The 17,500-nt window shown below is 38.6% G+C and overlaps 1 pseudogene; it reads right to left on the reverse strand.

Moving 5' to 3' along the window:
* LOC138042949 (glutamate receptor ionotropic, NMDA 1-like) overlaps positions 1–17,500 on the reverse strand; it is a 25,021-nt pseudogene that overhangs the window by 6,800 nt on the left and 721 nt on the right.

Raw genomic sequence — 17,500 nt, forward strand, 5'->3', positions numbered from 1 at the left:
AGTTAACGATTTCATCCCTTTTTCTTGTTTATAAAATCCGATTGAAAACGCCCACTCCAAGCATGTTTGCTGGACTCTGGATACGTGTATTTATGGTGGACACCTGAATTATACCAACCTTCGGCATCCCGATACCGTATCCTGAACGGCCAACAGTTCGCCAGCAGTGGTAAGCATACAGTCCTGAGACGCTTCATAATAAGCACTGGTGAATCCCAGATAAACGCCTTTAATTCACTGAAAGGTAAAATCAAATTATACGTTGACACAAAACAACTTTACCTCTAACCTATATCATGTAGAGCCTACATAGTCATCATATGATCATCAGCTATCATCTGGCTGTTTCAGTATATTTCTCTTGGTCTTGCAAAGCATCAACCTGAATGATCCCAGTCATTGCCAGATAGACTTAAAACTAGTTGTAATTTGAACATGTCCCCTTACCTATTCCTAACATATTCCGACGGCGGCCTGGAAATAACCCGTACGAAGTTCTCAGAGCGAACCTAGGTGTTCTCTCCAGTGTCCCTTAGTAAATATTTTCCAAATTTACCCTACTTTATATTTCAAATTATTTCATGGCACTTGAGAATTTCACGTCAACGTTTTTGCCATTACAACTTTTGTGCAAAAGTACCATATTCCACTTACTCGTTCTTCACTTTCTGTATGGCTTCTTTGGCAGTCTTAACGTTGTACTTTTCCATAAATGTGTACATAGAGGACAGTTCGACTTGTCGACGAAAGTACGCATCGACACTGCTGTTGGCCACTGTGGCATACTTGAAATCCTCGGAAGGATTACGCAGCTAATCATGAGAAACGGGAAAAAATCCGTAAATAAAAGAAAGAACTCTCGGAATGAGTTAGATTTTTAAGATGTGAAAAAAGGGCGTAGGGAGGAAAAGTGGATGATTGAATTTTTGAGATTCGTGAACGCGGTAATTCAGTCGAAGAAGGCTTATGTCATGTCTCAAATGAAATCTACAAATAATTCAATAACATCACTCTACCGGTGTAATTAATTAAATGATATGATGAGAAGGGCTGCACAGTGATGAGAGCCTTTGCCTTCCACCAATGTAGCTGGGGTTCAATGTCCGGACCCAGCTCCAAGCGGTTTTTGTCCGGATTATCTAGTTTTTACCTCTCATCAAAAACCCTTTTGACTCCGACGAGAGATTCAGTATGTAAATTATCCTGATAATTTCAATGAAATGTCGGTCAGACAGGTTTTGAGAATGAAGATTATAATCAGCTTAAGAGGTGTGACCTTGATATAACACCAAATTCTCATGACTTCCCAACAATGAAATCTATGGTACTAGTTTGGATAATGAACGTTTCGATCTGGAGAATGATAAAGTTAACAGTCTCTCAAGGTAGTGGAGCACAAATTTTCGGCTATAAAAGCTTGAAAATTCCGTTTTATCCTACGAGTTGATAATTAAAAGGCAAATTAACCACTTTCACAGAGATTTTCACGCTGACGTTTCGAGCGTTAGTTCTTCGTCTGAGCAAATTTTGCTTTATCAATAAAGATTTGGTAATGCAAAGACAGGCAAAAATTTACCATAAAAACCGACGTTTCGGTGTCTTCATGACGCCATTGTCAAGGAGAAATACACACACACGTGTGGATGGACATAAACAAAAGGCATCTTAAGTATATAAACACTACCACGAACAGCACGGCGAAGTCCCGAAAGACCTACTGAGGCGTTTAGTGTAGAATTAAGTTCGATTGTTTGGTGAATGAAATGCTTTTCATCAGAGACCTAAAACTCACTTTGAACGTGCAAAGCGATTCAATTCGCGCAAAAAGTACTAGTATTTATATAATTAGCTTCAAACACTGTATGCTAATTTCTTGTTACATCTTGCCGCAAACTTTGTACATTTTTATTTTCTCCTTGAAAATGGCGTCATGAAGACAACGAAACGTCGGTTTTTATCGTTAATTTTAGCCTATCTTTCAAACTCATTTGAAAAACCAAAATTTCTTGTGTTTCACTCCCCACTGAGGTTTCCTGCTAGCAGGAGGTCTCTTTCTTTGGTGCGTTCGCTGGACTGACGAGGACGGGGGAAAAAAAACCTCTGCCATGAGTCGAAAAACTCACTTTGATCCAAACCGCTGTCCTCCACCTTGGGACAACCGCATGGCCCATCATATGTTTGCTGAATGTGACTTTGATCCCGCTGTGTCCTGCGCATGCCTTTACAGTAATCGCTGTTTTTCGTGTGGTGCCCACCAACATGAGTATCACGTGAGGATCGGTCGCTAAGTAATGAAGCGCATGCTCAATACCATGAGTTTCAAACTCTTTCTCGTACTCGTCAGCCCATCGAACGCAAAAGAAAAGCGAGCTCTGCTAGCAGGGAATACCGACGCAGAACCACAATCTACTTAGGGTGCCTTTTTTTGGGGAAAATCCAAAAACGGATTTGTGATCTCACATCAATGGTTCTTCAGCGTCAAAAAAAAAGCAAAATCCGGAAAAGTTATTATTTGCCATGACAAACGCAAACAAACAAACCCAGGGAGTTGCTTGCCAATTTCAAAAAAAAATAGCGTTAACTTGTTTTGGAAAAATTCTTCAATGAAAATGCACCAGAAAAAAAATATCTTAGCGATCGATAAAAAGAAATGACGAAAAAACATGCGTGCAAATGTCCAAATCGATTACAGAGGGTATTTTGCAGTTTACCTTTGAGCAGTAGAAAGGCGCTAACAATATTCAGTATAGCTATCAAGAAACTTTTAAGGTAATTTCTGGAGTGAAATTTCCAGGAAACCTAACTATTTTCGACGTTTTTCGTGTCTTCGATCGTACAGTAAAATGGCGCGAGAAAAACTTGGAACAAAACTGTCATGAACGGTAGCTCCGGTAGCTGTTGTGTATTCTTTGTGCATGGAAAATCGCTTGTCAAAAATACTTTTTTTCATATGTTTTCCAAAAAAAAAAAACGCTTAAGTGGTGAATCTCAAAAATCCGGATTTAGACTTCATCCGAATTATCCTCCTCGAGTGTGAATACTTTGATTCATGATCCGTTTTTGGATTTCCCCAAAACAACGCAAAATCCGTTTTTGGATTCAAGAATCCCTTTTCGGATTTTCCAAAAAAACGCACCCTTAGAAACTATCCCATTAATTCATTTTTGTGTAACCTTGAAGCTTGAATGACGTGATTTTTATGACATTTCAAAAGACACATGGTTTGGGAAATGTTTAATAACAACACTCAACGATATCAATTTTAAAAGTTGTTGAGCGAGGTTTCCATAACTACATGTTATCATTGCCAAGCAGATTAAATATTCCAAGACCAGTTTACTATTCTAAAGAAATGGCGCACAAAGCTGGACCGTTTGATCTACGAGATGCTGTATAAAGCAGGAAAGGCAACCCAAACACCCATTCAAATTCCGTTCGTTTTTACACAACAACCAATTTAGGCGGCGTTCGATTGACCCTATTCCGGCATGAGCACCGCCATAGCACCGAATCACAGCGCTATTGCGAGTGCATAAACGATGTGCTATGTGCACTGGATAAGGAAGGTGTGTGATGTTTGGTACTGTTGGATCTGTCAGCAGACGTTCGACACAGGGGACCACGGCAATCCTACTATCAGACGCCTCTCCCACAGCTTTGGTGTTCCTGGTCTCTGCCTACAACTTGGTTTGCGTCTTACCTGTCCAGTTCGTTCACAATTTCGTCCAAATCTAAAAAAAAAATGTGATGTAGGCCGTTCCTTCTGATCGTCAACTGAACCTGCGGTCTTCCCCAGGGGTCCGTGTTGGGCCCAATTCTCTATTTGGTCTATACCTCTCCTCCCGGAGCGATTCCTGCGTCCGTCGCCATGGTGTCGGGTTTCACATGTACGCAGGTGACACTCAACTGTAACCGTGACATGAAAACCACCAAAGTGGAGGACATTGTGTCTCTGCGCGCACTAGGTTGAAGTTGTGTTTGCGTGAGCGGACCAATGGATGCCTTTTTAAACAATTCTTCGGTTAAATAACGATAAGCCTGAGATAAGACTTGCTCTTGGTCCTGCACGCTAAACATCGCCCTAAAGCCACCATTAGATTCGATTACTGTTGGTGTGGCTATGCTACTGTGGATACCCACAATCCTAGCGACACGGAACATTGGTGTCGTCTTTGACGATACCATGAGTTTCGAGGAACACGTTAATGATCTGTGCAGGCCTTGCTTTTTAATCAGATCAGAAACATTAGTCCGCATACGGTCCATGCCTTAGTTATCCGACTCCACCAAAACACTGGTGCATGCATTAGTATACGTCTCGCTCTAGATCATTGTTTGGCTTCTCTATGGCCTACCTGATTATCTTCTTCAACGACTACAACATGTCTTGAAACGCGGCAGCCAAAGTTTTACTTGCAAGCGAAAGTTTTGATCACGTCCCAACAAACTACCTTATTGATCTAGCACTAGGCTCCCCGTTCCCGTCAGCGTATTGTTGTTCAAGATCTTACTGTCACACCTTTAAAGCACTTCATGGTGCGAGCGCCCAACGTACCTGAATGAGCTCTCAGTCCCTTACATCCCAGGCGATCTCTTAGGTCTGCTGACCAACCTTCTCGTCTTGGATGGCAGCCAACGCACAAGCTTAAATCGCTCTGGGTTGAGGGCTTTCTTCAGTGATGTGCGGCCTTATCTCTGGAACACGCTTCCATTTGAGAGTTAAGAGCACGCCATCTGTCTCCCATCTTTTAAAGGCTTAAGCTTAAGACCTATCTTTTATTCGACAACGCATATTTTTAGGACTTTCATTTTTACAGATTTGGATTTCATCGATTCTTGGATTTTTTTTTCATATTTATTATATTAATTATTATTGTATTTTATGTTAAGTTATATATATATTCTTACTAGGATTTCTTTATATTTATTAATTATTATTTTTTAATTGTGGATTATAATTTATTTGGCACTGTAAAGCGCATTTGGGCATTAGACAATGCGGCGTCTAGAAATAAATTAGTTTATTATTTATTATTATTACGTGAAGTGATGATTTCAACGGTACTGTCTGTCTGGCGTTTTGAAGCAACAAGGGAAAGATAAAGATATGTTAAAAATAGCATTTTAGCAGGCGTTTGCAATTTTAATATTCTCTCCCGTAAAAACGAAGGATTTCTAACTTCTATTTCATGTATTCCTATTCCAGAATAACGGTCAATCGAACGCAACCTGAATTTATTTACCTGTACAAAAACGTTAATATTTCACATCTCTTTCATGTAGATATACCTCATTTACTTAAGTAATGTATTTAAGCTTGATAATGATGACATGGCAGCTCATCGAAACGTCCCTCAACAACTTTGAAATCGCTTGATTGTTAATTATCTGAAATTCTCAACGCCAAATGCCATGTTTCAAAGAACATATACCTAATGGGAATGGCGTAGGTGGTGGCTCAAAGAAGCAACAGAACGGTCCTCGTTACGAAATATCGAAAATATTGAACACAGAGACTGTCAGTATGATAGTTTCTTGGTACAAGAATGGCACTGAAATCGTTGCATTTAGGCAAGCATCTTCTTCAAGTGACAGCCTGTCAAAAAATCGAAGCTTGAACAGGAGTTTTTAATCATTTAACTGGCAAAAAATGTCCCCGAACTGCTGTTCCCCCCACATCTTATAGGATAACAACAGCGGCGTTTACCCTAAGCTAAAAATAACGGCTAGCGTTTCATCTCTACCTTCTTGTTGGATAATAGGGTAGGTAAAGACTTAAATTAAAGGTAAAACTATCGAGTTAGATTTCAAAATTGTCGTTCATCTAGTTAGCATCATGAGAGCCACTATGTTAAGTGGTCAATATTTAGTACGTATGGATGTGTGTACCAGCTTATCTCCTAGGGCATTATCCTAGTTTAGCTTAAGACACACATTCAGTTCATACGGCGCCATGACGGAGTCAACAGCGGCATGGGATGAAGCTCTATCTGGGGCTAGAATTTTTTGTCAGCTTTTTAAGGTTGCTAAATCTCCGCGATGACAATTTCGCGACAACAAATCTGGGATTGGCATCAGATGTACGAGTGTCACGAATACTCACGTTGGGATCGTCGATACCGCTGACCACAGCTTTAGGTCGATCGAGGAAGAGAAAAGCTGCCAGGTTAGCAGTGTAGCTGGCAACGATAATCTAGCAAACCCAGCCCAGACCATACCGAGCACCCGGGCGCTGAAACTTCGAGGTGTTCCTGAAGATAAAGTATAACATGGATTAACTCGACGGTTGAGAATGCACCGAAAAAGATAGCGGCCTTTTCCTGCAAAAATGTGATTTTTGGTGACCCAACACTACATTAAAAAACGCTTAGGGTGGACAGAGTACCAACAACATCACCTTCCCCAATGCCACTGTTAAGTAGCACTCCCCATGAAAACCACATAGCACTGGATAAATTGAGTGCTGTCTCTTCCTTTTCCTTTCCGAGCCAGTTTAAACCGGCCAAACGGGCTAAACCGGTCTAACAAGTACAGTATCACTGCTACTATGTGAACTGAGAGCAGGACAAGAAGCCACAAGTTTATCTGGAATGGCCGGAGAAACGAGTCCAAGCTGTTTCGGCTTTGATCCTGGAACAAGAACAATAAATCATCACATGAAAAGTGTGTGTCCTTAAGATGTCACTAAATTACGCAAAATTAGGAAAAATTACGGCGACTTACCAAAGAACTAGAAGAAGCTCGACCCATGGAGGGAATTAACTTTGGCCCTTTTAGGAGGCAATTTCCGAGAATGGATAATAGAGAACGCCGAGTTTGCTGTTACACGATCCAATTAAATGGTACATTCCATGGCAAGACACAGATCGAACTGCCTGACTGACTTGTTGTCAGATATCCTGACTGAATAATTATTCACTACATTGGTGACTTCCTGACAGACTGACACGTTCGTTGCACCCAAAAAAAAGATTGCTCAACTATAACTGTCTTTTCTCTATGAGGAACAATCGAACAGAACTTTCCGTTCGTTTAACGCAGGAATCGATGATCGAATGGCAAATAAGAGAAAGACGGGATGAACTAAGGAAAAGCTGACTGAACGATTCTGAAACGAGGCAAAAGTAGTGAGTCGCGTGCTCTAGAAAACACACTTCAAAATCCGAAGAAGCACCTTAAAACCGTGTACCGACTTTACCAGGACACGTTACGCTCTTCCAAAAGACCATGGTCATTTGCTTTTGTGGACAACTTGTGACTCAAAAAGGAAAGACACGGAAAATGTATCGCCCTCTCTTCGGATGAGTGCTCTAGAAAATACATTCTTGCTAGATCATCAGTAAAAGGTGCTCAATCTAGAGGAGCGGTCGCGTTTAAAAATAAGTAAAATGAAAAATAGTACCAAGCTATTTTACTGATTACGAGATGTTACACGTTAAACCCGGTCAATGTTGTCTTGGAGTGTTCCTCTTTTTCGGGAGTCGAATCGGAAGGTAGTACGTTCGACTCCCGCAAACGAGCACTCGGCTTTTTTCCGAGAATCCCCGAGACAACGTCGAAAAATAGTTAAATCCCTTCATTTAAGGCGCTGTTTACACTGTGAAATGCAATGTTTTGACGACATTGTGGCGAAACAAGTTACACGAAACATTTCACAGTGTACAACTTGATTGTACTTTCGGCAACAGCTCTTGCAACTTGTCTCGCAACGATTTTGGCCGTTGCAGGGTATGTTACACTGTGAAATGTCTCGTGCAACTTGCCCTGCTACAATGTCGCCAAAACGTTTGCGAGACAAGTTGCACGAAACATTTCATAGTGTAACAGCGCCTTTCATATCAAGCTGTTTTTCTTTTTAGCAAACGGACATACTCCCCTCTCGGTGTTCTCAATGAACTGTAATCTACAAATGACCGCATTCACGAGAATCATGCAATTACCTTCTTAACAAGAATGGTAAGTCCTTGGTACTTGAAAGGTTTGGAGAACTCGATCCATTCAGCTCTCTCGTTATTGATAGTCAGGGCAGCAACAATGAGATCAGATTTACCATCGATTACTTCTCCTACCATACCATTCCACCGTTTCATGTCTGTGCCATTTACCTAATAGACAGAAAGTATTCAGTAATGAGTCTTGCATGCAATTGATAAAATAAGTATCAACAGTTACACCATTTTATCGCATACAAGAGCTACAATTAACAAGAATAACGAATAAATGACGAAAGGCTAACCTAATCATAAACCTTTTCTTACAACGCGCCGTTTGCATTTTCGGTATACTTTATACTGATGAAATGATATATGAATTGGATCATATATCAACTTCGGATAAGAAATCAAGTGAAGTTGTGATCTTCGCGGTTGTGAACACAATTTTTGCGCGCGGTCACGGGTTCAAATCCCATTGAAGTCCTGAAAGTTTTAGGCTTCTCTACGCAATTGCAAAAATTGCGTTCACAACTGGGAAGATCATAGCTTCACTTGATTTCATATCCGCAGTTCATAAATGATCCAATTCATATATCATTTTATCATTGATTCATTCCTCACGGGAACATTAGAACCCACAAATGACCAGCTCCCAACGTCAGTGGCTTCATAGCTCAGTTGGTTAGAGCGTCGCACCGGTATCGCGAGGTCACGGGTTCAAATCTCGTTGAAGACCTGAATTTTTCAGGCTTCTCTACGCAATTGCAAAAATTGCGTTCACAACTGCGAAGATGATAGCTTCACTTAATACTTTATACTGGGGGTTAATCTCAGGTGCCAGTTTGCGAGATACAATTTCAGCGACAAGTTGTTGAGTGGGTATTTTTTGTCGTCGCTGCTAATGTCGCTAACAAGCTGGCGATCATTTCATCGAGTTTATTAGTGAGCGAGTGAACCTAAAACTCAAGCAGATACTTTGGCCAATCAGAAAAATGCTAATCAGAAGGACCAATCACTGCTCATTAAAAGCCCGGGAAAGTTTGTGCAAGCTTTTCATTTTAAAACAAAACAAAAAAGATAGAAATTAAATAGAACTTTGATTGCACTCTACGAGCTGCATTTCGGTGTTCTCACCGAATAAACTGGGATTTTAGATCGAATGGAAAACGCCAAGAATCTCGCTTTCATTTTCGATTCATTGGAAAACTAGACGTGTTTCTCTTGGGTTGTCGCAAAGAATAACACTTTACAGCCTCCATGAAGCTTTCTCACCCTTCTCAGAGAGCCATAACTTCCATCCTCTGACAAATGAACATCAAACGTAAATTCACGTTGTCAGCCAGTTTCTTCAACAGATCCATGCAAAAACCTGATGAGAGAGAGTATACAAAGAGAAGCAATGTGTTTTTTTTTTTTTACCTTAAATTAAAAGAATCTCTTCAACAAAGCAGAATGGCCAACGATAGAAAAGAAAGGAATAGAATAGTATTGAACGAAAGAATAAGATGGAATGGAATGGAATTGAACAAGATGGGAGGGGATGGAATGACGCGCAGTGGAGAGCAAAGGAGAAGAAAGGAGTGGAGAGGAGTGGAATGGAGTGGAGTGTAGAGGATGAAATTGAATACAATACAATAGAACTTTATTTCTAGAGAAATATAATTGTATGGTCCTTGTACAAAAAGACGAGGTGTCATGTTGCACATACAGTGTATATCTTTCAAAAACGACTTTCTAGGGTCCTACTCGATCAAAACGTGGATATCATCTACAAATTAAAAATATTACGCAAATTTATGTTACTAGAATGACATTTTATAGAGAAAAAGGCAAAAGCAAATGTAAGTTGTAATGCATTTATCATTGGTCTCTGAGAGGGACATAAGAAGGACTCATGTTTAAGTCGTGTAAATGGCTAAAATTGATCTGGATCGCCCCTGATTGAATTCCTCAGATGAACTTGTACAAACTGTAAACATGCTGAAAATTGAATGTGTTCACAGTATTTTGTTTTGCAGAACAGGAGCAAGTCTCATACCATAGCAACAGTGGTCATTCTTGTCAGTGGATGCCAGTTTAACATGCTCGCCGTAAACCTTTCCAGAACATTTGACATGCTTGCGTTTTTCATGGGCATCATCAAGTTCTTTACATAATCCACTTCTTGGCATAGAGGTGATGAATACAAAAGGTTCACCCACCAAGGTCACAACCTATGACAAAATATGAAGCAAAAATGATGAATGAATCAATTTTGCTCAGATTCTTTGCACTCTAACCTAAGGGGAGGGGGTTGTGTCTTATAATTCCTGCTCCCCAAGAACAGGCAGACCAACCACCAGTTAGACAGGCAAACCAACCTTAGCTGGGCACTCAGACTTCCCTATCATCAAAGGTCTGAGCAAGTTACAAAAAATGAATCGAGGCAATACTACCACATACTGAACATACCTTTTTCTAACAAAGTTCAAGTGCCATTGTGGTTATGGCCTACATTTTTCGAGTTCAAATTATGGAAACAAAAACAAAAAGCCATAACTTATTATACAAATTTGGCGAGCAATACAGAAAAATACAGCCTGCTAAATTGGCCAATCAGAGAACACACACTATCTGAGGAATATAATAAATACCTCTACATAGTCTACTATACCAATCTAGTAATGCAATGTTTGCATCCCTTTTGATTTTCACTTTTGATTTTACCGCTTTATTGAACTAGTACTTAAATGACAGTTTCAATTCAAGATTATTTAACTTACATTTAAATGAGTAGAAACAAAAAATCCTTTAGGTTGTTGAGTTTTCCCTCCTGGCCAAGTAATGGTTTCATTGATCAACACCGTCTCATTTCGATATTCTCCAACAACTGTTAACTGTTTGTCGTCTCTGTTCTTTAGGTTAAGGATATGATACACTGAGTGGATACGATCACCATTTCCATTCAGCATTAGGTGACCTGTTTTACCATTCTCTAGTGTGGTGTTCACTAATTCACTAAAACACAACAAATCCAGTAAGATCTCATAATCTCTTATGTTCAGAAATATAAATAACAATGGACTATACCACCATAAGTTAATTGGCAAATGAGTGAAACTCAAAAAAAGGCAATAAAAATACATTACAGCAATAACTGCAAAAATAGATGATCTCAATAAATAATAATTATTGTTCTTTTACCTTGGCTAATGCTAATCACTTTCAAGCAATCAATATATAAATGGGGGCCACCAAGTTCGTTTTTGACAAGTACATGTAAGCATTAAAGAAAATTCATATAAAAAAGGGTGTTTTTACATGGCTCTTGTTGTTGCCATGGTGACCTTTTAAGTCACATTAATTGAGTGCACCTTGTTAAGCAATAATTTTATTATTAGAATTACATTTGGTAAACATTTGGAGGCAATGTGGCCTCGTGGTTAGGACGCTTGCCTTGAGATCAGGAGTTCCCGGGGTTCAAGACTGATGCTCTGATCACTGGTTGAATTTGTTCCTGGTAGTCCCTGCTTCAACTTCTCAGCTGCACTTGTAAATAGCCAACTGGTTCGCCTTTGGCCAGTTGGGATTCTTAACAGTTGTTGTTACATTCTGTCATTTCCTTGATCATGTTTCATTGGCCCTGAAAAGCCCCTATGGGGAGTGGTCAATTAAATATGTATGTATGTATGTATGTATGTATTTACATTCATGCTACATGAAACAGTTGGGTAGCTCCAATCCTTCCGGCATTTGAATTATTATCAGTAACTACTCACTTCTTAGTTATGTCATTAGCTAAAAGAAACTCACTTGAACAAAATCTGACCACTATCCCAATGGACAGTTTCTCTGCAGCTAGATGTGGGAGACGTTAAACTTCTATTGCCAGTCACCAATGCATCAAGTGCCTTAGCAACCAGGTCAACAGCATCTTGTATTTGAGCAGATTCACTATATCCATTAGACAACTGCATCCCAATAGCACCTGGGAAAAGAAATACTAAATCATCTATTAGGCCCCTTAAGGAAGAACAGGGAGTAAGTTTCTGGTGTTGTGATTCCTGTGGTATATCAGTAGTTGGGAGGGTAAATGCTCGGAGATACTTTAAGCTAAATGAAACAATTAAGCTACATGTACTCAGTCTATAGTCAGAGCGTACATAACCCTTTAAGCCCCGAGGGGTTCCCCATTGACGAGAAAATCGTCTGGCGTTAGACAGAGTAAAATCGTTAAGTGCCATTTGGCACTATCGGGGCTAAAAGGGTTAAACGGGGACATAGTTTTTTCACGCTGTTAGCTTAACCCTTTAAGCCCCGAGGGGTTCCCCATTGACGAGTAAAATCGTCTGGCGTTAGACAGAGTAAAATCTATAAGTGCCGTTTGGCACTATCGGGGCTGAAAGGGATAAAGACATGATGATGATATGACGATGACAATGACAGTCATGATAATGATAATGATGATGAAGTTGATGACCTCAAGCTTGATGATGATGATCATGATGCTGATGATGAAGCTCTGTGGGAAATCTGTATTGCTATTTACAATGACAAGCCACAGGCAATTGTTTCTGACTTTTGAAATGATGTATGATCAACAATATTGGTATTCTGAACCTAAATTACAGTTCTTTGATCATTCTGTCATTCAGATAAACAGAATCTTGAATCGAAGTTTGGGTAACATTAATTTAAACAGTATCAGAATTTCACGGGTACTGTGTTTCTGTTGGCAGTTACCCTTGCATAATTTCTTAAAGTTAACTTTTTAATGAGCTGTCAAAAATATTGCAGTATCCAGACTGGATCAGATAATAAGAACAAAACCAAAACTTCCAAATGCTAAGTATCTAAATGACAACAGACCAACATAACATGGCTGACAGTATATTCATTTCACCTTGTGGAAGCTTATTTCTGGCAACACCTGAGAAGGACTGCTCTGTAACCAACCAAACGTAGCCAGCCCCAGTGATTCCAAGTTGTAAGGCAGTTTGATACACAATAGTTGCATCTTCCACGCTGATGCACAAGAGAAAAGATCAAAGAACACTACAAGTTACGTTTATATACAATGTAAAATGTTAAGAAGAACAAGGAAGTGGATGCAGTGTTTGTACATCAAAATAAGTTATATTAACAGAAAACTATTTAAACATAGCTTCTAGACATGACCAAGTTTACCCCATTACATACAAACTTTCATCTAGTTTGCTATGTGCATAGAATCACGTCATCGTTGAGTCTCCAAGCAAAGATTTTCATCTGCCAAAACCTCACAGAGGAGAACTGACCTGACTCCACTTTTTGCGAAGGTAAACTATATTTTAATAATTATTACGGGACTGTGCAGCAGGTTTAAACCACAGGACACTAACGTTGCAGCTCATTGTTTTACAGTACATGTAATACTGAAGCCCAAAACCTTCATTTTAGGCCTGATGAGGCCTGACTTTAGCATTAGTAACTTAACGTTTTGTAACAAATGACCTGTACTTTAAACCTTAATCGGGGCCATGTGCTTTGGAGGTTATGGTTGGGGCAGATACAAAAGTCAGAAATTATGGAACAACTCGGATCGCTTACCTCGGGTTGAGCGAAAAACCCTTTTGTAAGCTAAAACTATTTGGCCCTCGCACCAATTTTACCAAATTAACTTACAGATTAGGGCTAGGGTGATTTCTCGAGGCCTTATCATTTTTTTTGCCTTGATCAGAGTTGAGCAAATCGAAGTTCATCCCGTCTGACTTTTTGTACCTGCCTGTTATGGTTTCTATTTTGTTGGTACAAACCTGGCACTAAATAAAATTACTCTTGACTGCATTTTTTTTAGCTTCAGGAGCTGGGATGTAACATTCACACAACCTGTTTGAAACAGGACTGTTTTTTCTATCTGTAAGAAAAATGAGATAAGACAAACTCATAATTAAATTTAATAATGAACTTCTCAAACTCTAACTTTAGTTCTGTTGACAGTGGCAAATTTTTCCTTCTACACTTTTAGAGACCTGCACACATAACAGCAACTGATAAATAAAATTATTGGTTTAATGGGACAAGCTCCAATAAGTATAGAAAATTTCGTGATTTACGGGCACAAGTGATGCTAATTTTTAAAATTCTCAAGAAGAGAGAGAGAACTTTCAAAACATCACAAGTGACCAGAAATCACGAAATGCACAAGCAAGTTCATACAATTTTTTATTTATTATACACTCAACAAAATTACTCCATCGTTGTGTTTCCATAAAAACTTTTGTCTTGCACTTAATATAACCTATTTATGTATTTGTCATTGACCAATCAGAAATGCGATGTGGTTTTAGGTATGTAACAAGACATTAGTACACTTTTAAGAGCTAATAAAATGGTACCCAAGATAAAGAAACTGTACATTTGCAGCAGAATTATAAGTAATTCTTTTTTAAAGAGTAAGGCACTTTATTACACATAACATGAGAATTTTATTCCATAAAGCTCATTCGTACAAATCTATACGCTTTATTTTCACATGTGAAAAAGGCCTATACAGCCAATCAGAATGGCGTACAGCTATTTCACATGTGGAAGTATAACCAATCAACGATAGCGTAAAGGCGTTTCCATGCTAATCACTCGTGCATCTCGTGCAAATCGTACTTTGTACGGGGTTTTATTCACTCGTTGTTTGTGTCAAAAACCCTCACTCGCTCGTTCCTCGCTCGTTCGAGTTTTTGACACAAACAACTCGAGCATAAAACCCCGTACGCCGCACTTTCTATGACGTAAACTATATTTATGTTCTTGGTGGCGTTTCTAAAACGAGGGTAATGGTAAGACCAAGGGTGAGGGTAAGGGTAAGAATACGAATACAAAAAGTATCCTATTAAAACATGCATAAAAGGCTAACCTTAGGCCTAACTAGGCCTAAACAAAAGTTTAAGGTTAGCTTTTATGTATAATTTTTTAGGATACTTTCTGTATTCGTATCCTTACCCTTACCCTCACCCTTGGTCTTACCCTTACCCTCGTCTTAGAAACACCGTGTTCTTGGTTAACATCTGGACTTACAAAAAATTATTATTACCTTGATGTTTTTTGTCTCAGCCAAACCTGTGAACTTTGTGGTAATCATGCGACTATCTTGATCATTGCTAGTCAGTAGGATGACTTTGTTCCATCTGAATGCCTTTAAAAGGCCCAGCCACACATAGGCTTGATCTGAGTAAGATGGAACAGTCCGAAGAAATGTCTGATGGATAGACTGAAATGATAAACCACAAAAGAAAGCTGTCAACTAAAGCTGGATGTCATCTTTGGTGCCTGATATTAGTGGTCTATTTGTTGTTGCAGTTGGCTGAGTACTCCAGTTTAATTAAGCTGGTAGCATGTCATCTATCATGTAACTGTTATATCAACTATTTTGCTTAATATTTTTATTTTTGCCAAACCACAACTAGAATTGGAGCATGAAATGCTGCCTCACTTTTCATTTATAATTAGGAACACTGCTTTCAGATTCTTCATTTTTGACTACACAAATCTTGTTAAAAAGACAAGCAGTTCGCCGAAAAACATAGTTTTTAAGAACTACCAGTGTGCCTGCTCAATTGTGCCAATTGATTGTCTTCATCACCTGATTTGTTCACTTTTAATTTTAAAAAGAAATTGGTGCAGATCAAACCCCGAAAAAAATCAAGGCAACTTGTTTTTTGATGACCTGCATCGGTTTATTACTGTGTGGTTTAAGTTTTCTGACTTCCAGTTCATTTCTAAGGCAACCATGGCTTAAAGGGTAACATTTTCAGGTTACCAAGCATTAAAAAAATAAAAATTACAAGTGCAAATGATCACAAAATGCAATACAAACAGGATAAAAAAAATGGCTTTAGGACAAGGCAAGATTTAGAACAAAAAAATTAGTTTCAAGATTTTACAAAAGCAACAACAATGCATCCATGGGTAATTTATAAAATACAATACTGCAGATGTAAAATTTGCTTCGATGTGGTATTGTATTGATTTATTGAATGTTAGCACTTAGTGTGTTCATGCCCTCTGGTTATTTCATAACAAAAGACATTTTAACAAAGAAAATCAAACAAAACTTTAAGGACATGTCACACTTTTTTTGCATTTCTTCCTAATCTCTAGACCTGTTAAGAAGTTGAATAATAATACCGCCAAATAATAAAATATTTTTATTGTAAGTGTTCCAGAAAACTGCAAACTAAAAAAGTAAAAAGTTCATCAATATTATTCATTTTATTAAAACCACAAGTTTTATTCTAAAAGCACACAGGAAAATAATAGCCAAGGAGCAGCTGAATTAATTGCTCATTTCCTTTTGACTGAGAGGCAATCATGATTACATAAAATATTACCCCTTTGGGTCTTCACTTTTGTATCAAACACAAACATGCCAATTTGTGACTTTTGGTAAATTAAATAGAGCAACATTTCAGTGAGCATTTCTCTAATTTGTAACCCTCCTATTAAAGTCCAGACTCCTGAAATTTGTGACAGTGACTTTCACACTTAAAAAGTACATAAAAATATTAAACATCCAAATGCCATGCCATTCCATAACTTTTTGTAATAATTGCCATCAAGTAACATTCAGCCAATGGGCTTGAGAGGGACACTTATCACAGAAAGTTAAATTGAAGGGGGAAAATCCAAAAACAAAATTTAATGAGGATATTGACCGAGAAAAAACAGCCTGCCAGATAAAATATTGACACCACTTAGAGTCCACATTTGACATATATTGCCTCACTCTAAAACCTGGTTTTCACTAGTGACGTAGTCAGAGTCATAATCAGAGGCACAGAGCGATACGACGTGGTGTAAATCAAACTGTCCGAGACGGAAGCAGAATACCAATTTCGCTTATGACTCTGTCGCTTACAATCCAGTGAAAACGGCATTGCCAGAGTCGGAAGCAGCAGCGGAAACATAAACCAATCACAATAAATCAAGCATTGTGATTGGTTGGTTCTTCCGTTTCACTGGATCATAAGTGACAGAGTCATAAGCGGAGTCAGAAAAAATGGGAACTTTCTGATTCTTCCGACTCCGATTCCGTCAAGCTTATAACTCCGCTTACAACTCTGATCTTTTATTTTCACTGGGTTATAAACGCTCTTACGACTCCAATGCTAGTGAAAACCAGCCTTAAGGTTTCTGCAAAGTGCACATTTGGTCAAACATTGTCCTCTCTGAAGACTTTTTCACATGGCACCCCTACCTATCCTTAAATTAAAGTTTTGAATTTGTTTGAAAGATGAGGCATACTTGTTTAACATAATACAGCTTTTAAGCATTCTTCATAACTAAAATGAAAAGCTATAAGACTATTAACGTAATTTAAAGCTACTATAGTAAACACATTAATGCTAAAAATTATAACCAGTGTTTGAAAGGTATAATATTACTATTACAGAAGTCTTGATGACTTCAAGCATTACGCAAAAGAAAATTTTGAATTAATTTAAGCCTATTTTCGTCATCGTTATTTACGAAGTTCAAGATTATTTTTTCGATTCCACAATTTATTAAAATTTGGTTAAGTAAGCTATTTTTCAGATTGCGAAAAGGTTTTA

Source organism: Montipora capricornis, chromosome 3 (assembly GCF_036669925.1).
Source record: "Montipora capricornis isolate CH-2021 chromosome 3, ASM3666992v2, whole genome shotgun sequence".
Lineage (NCBI taxonomy): Eukaryota > Metazoa > Cnidaria > Anthozoa > Scleractinia > Acroporidae > Montipora > Montipora capricornis.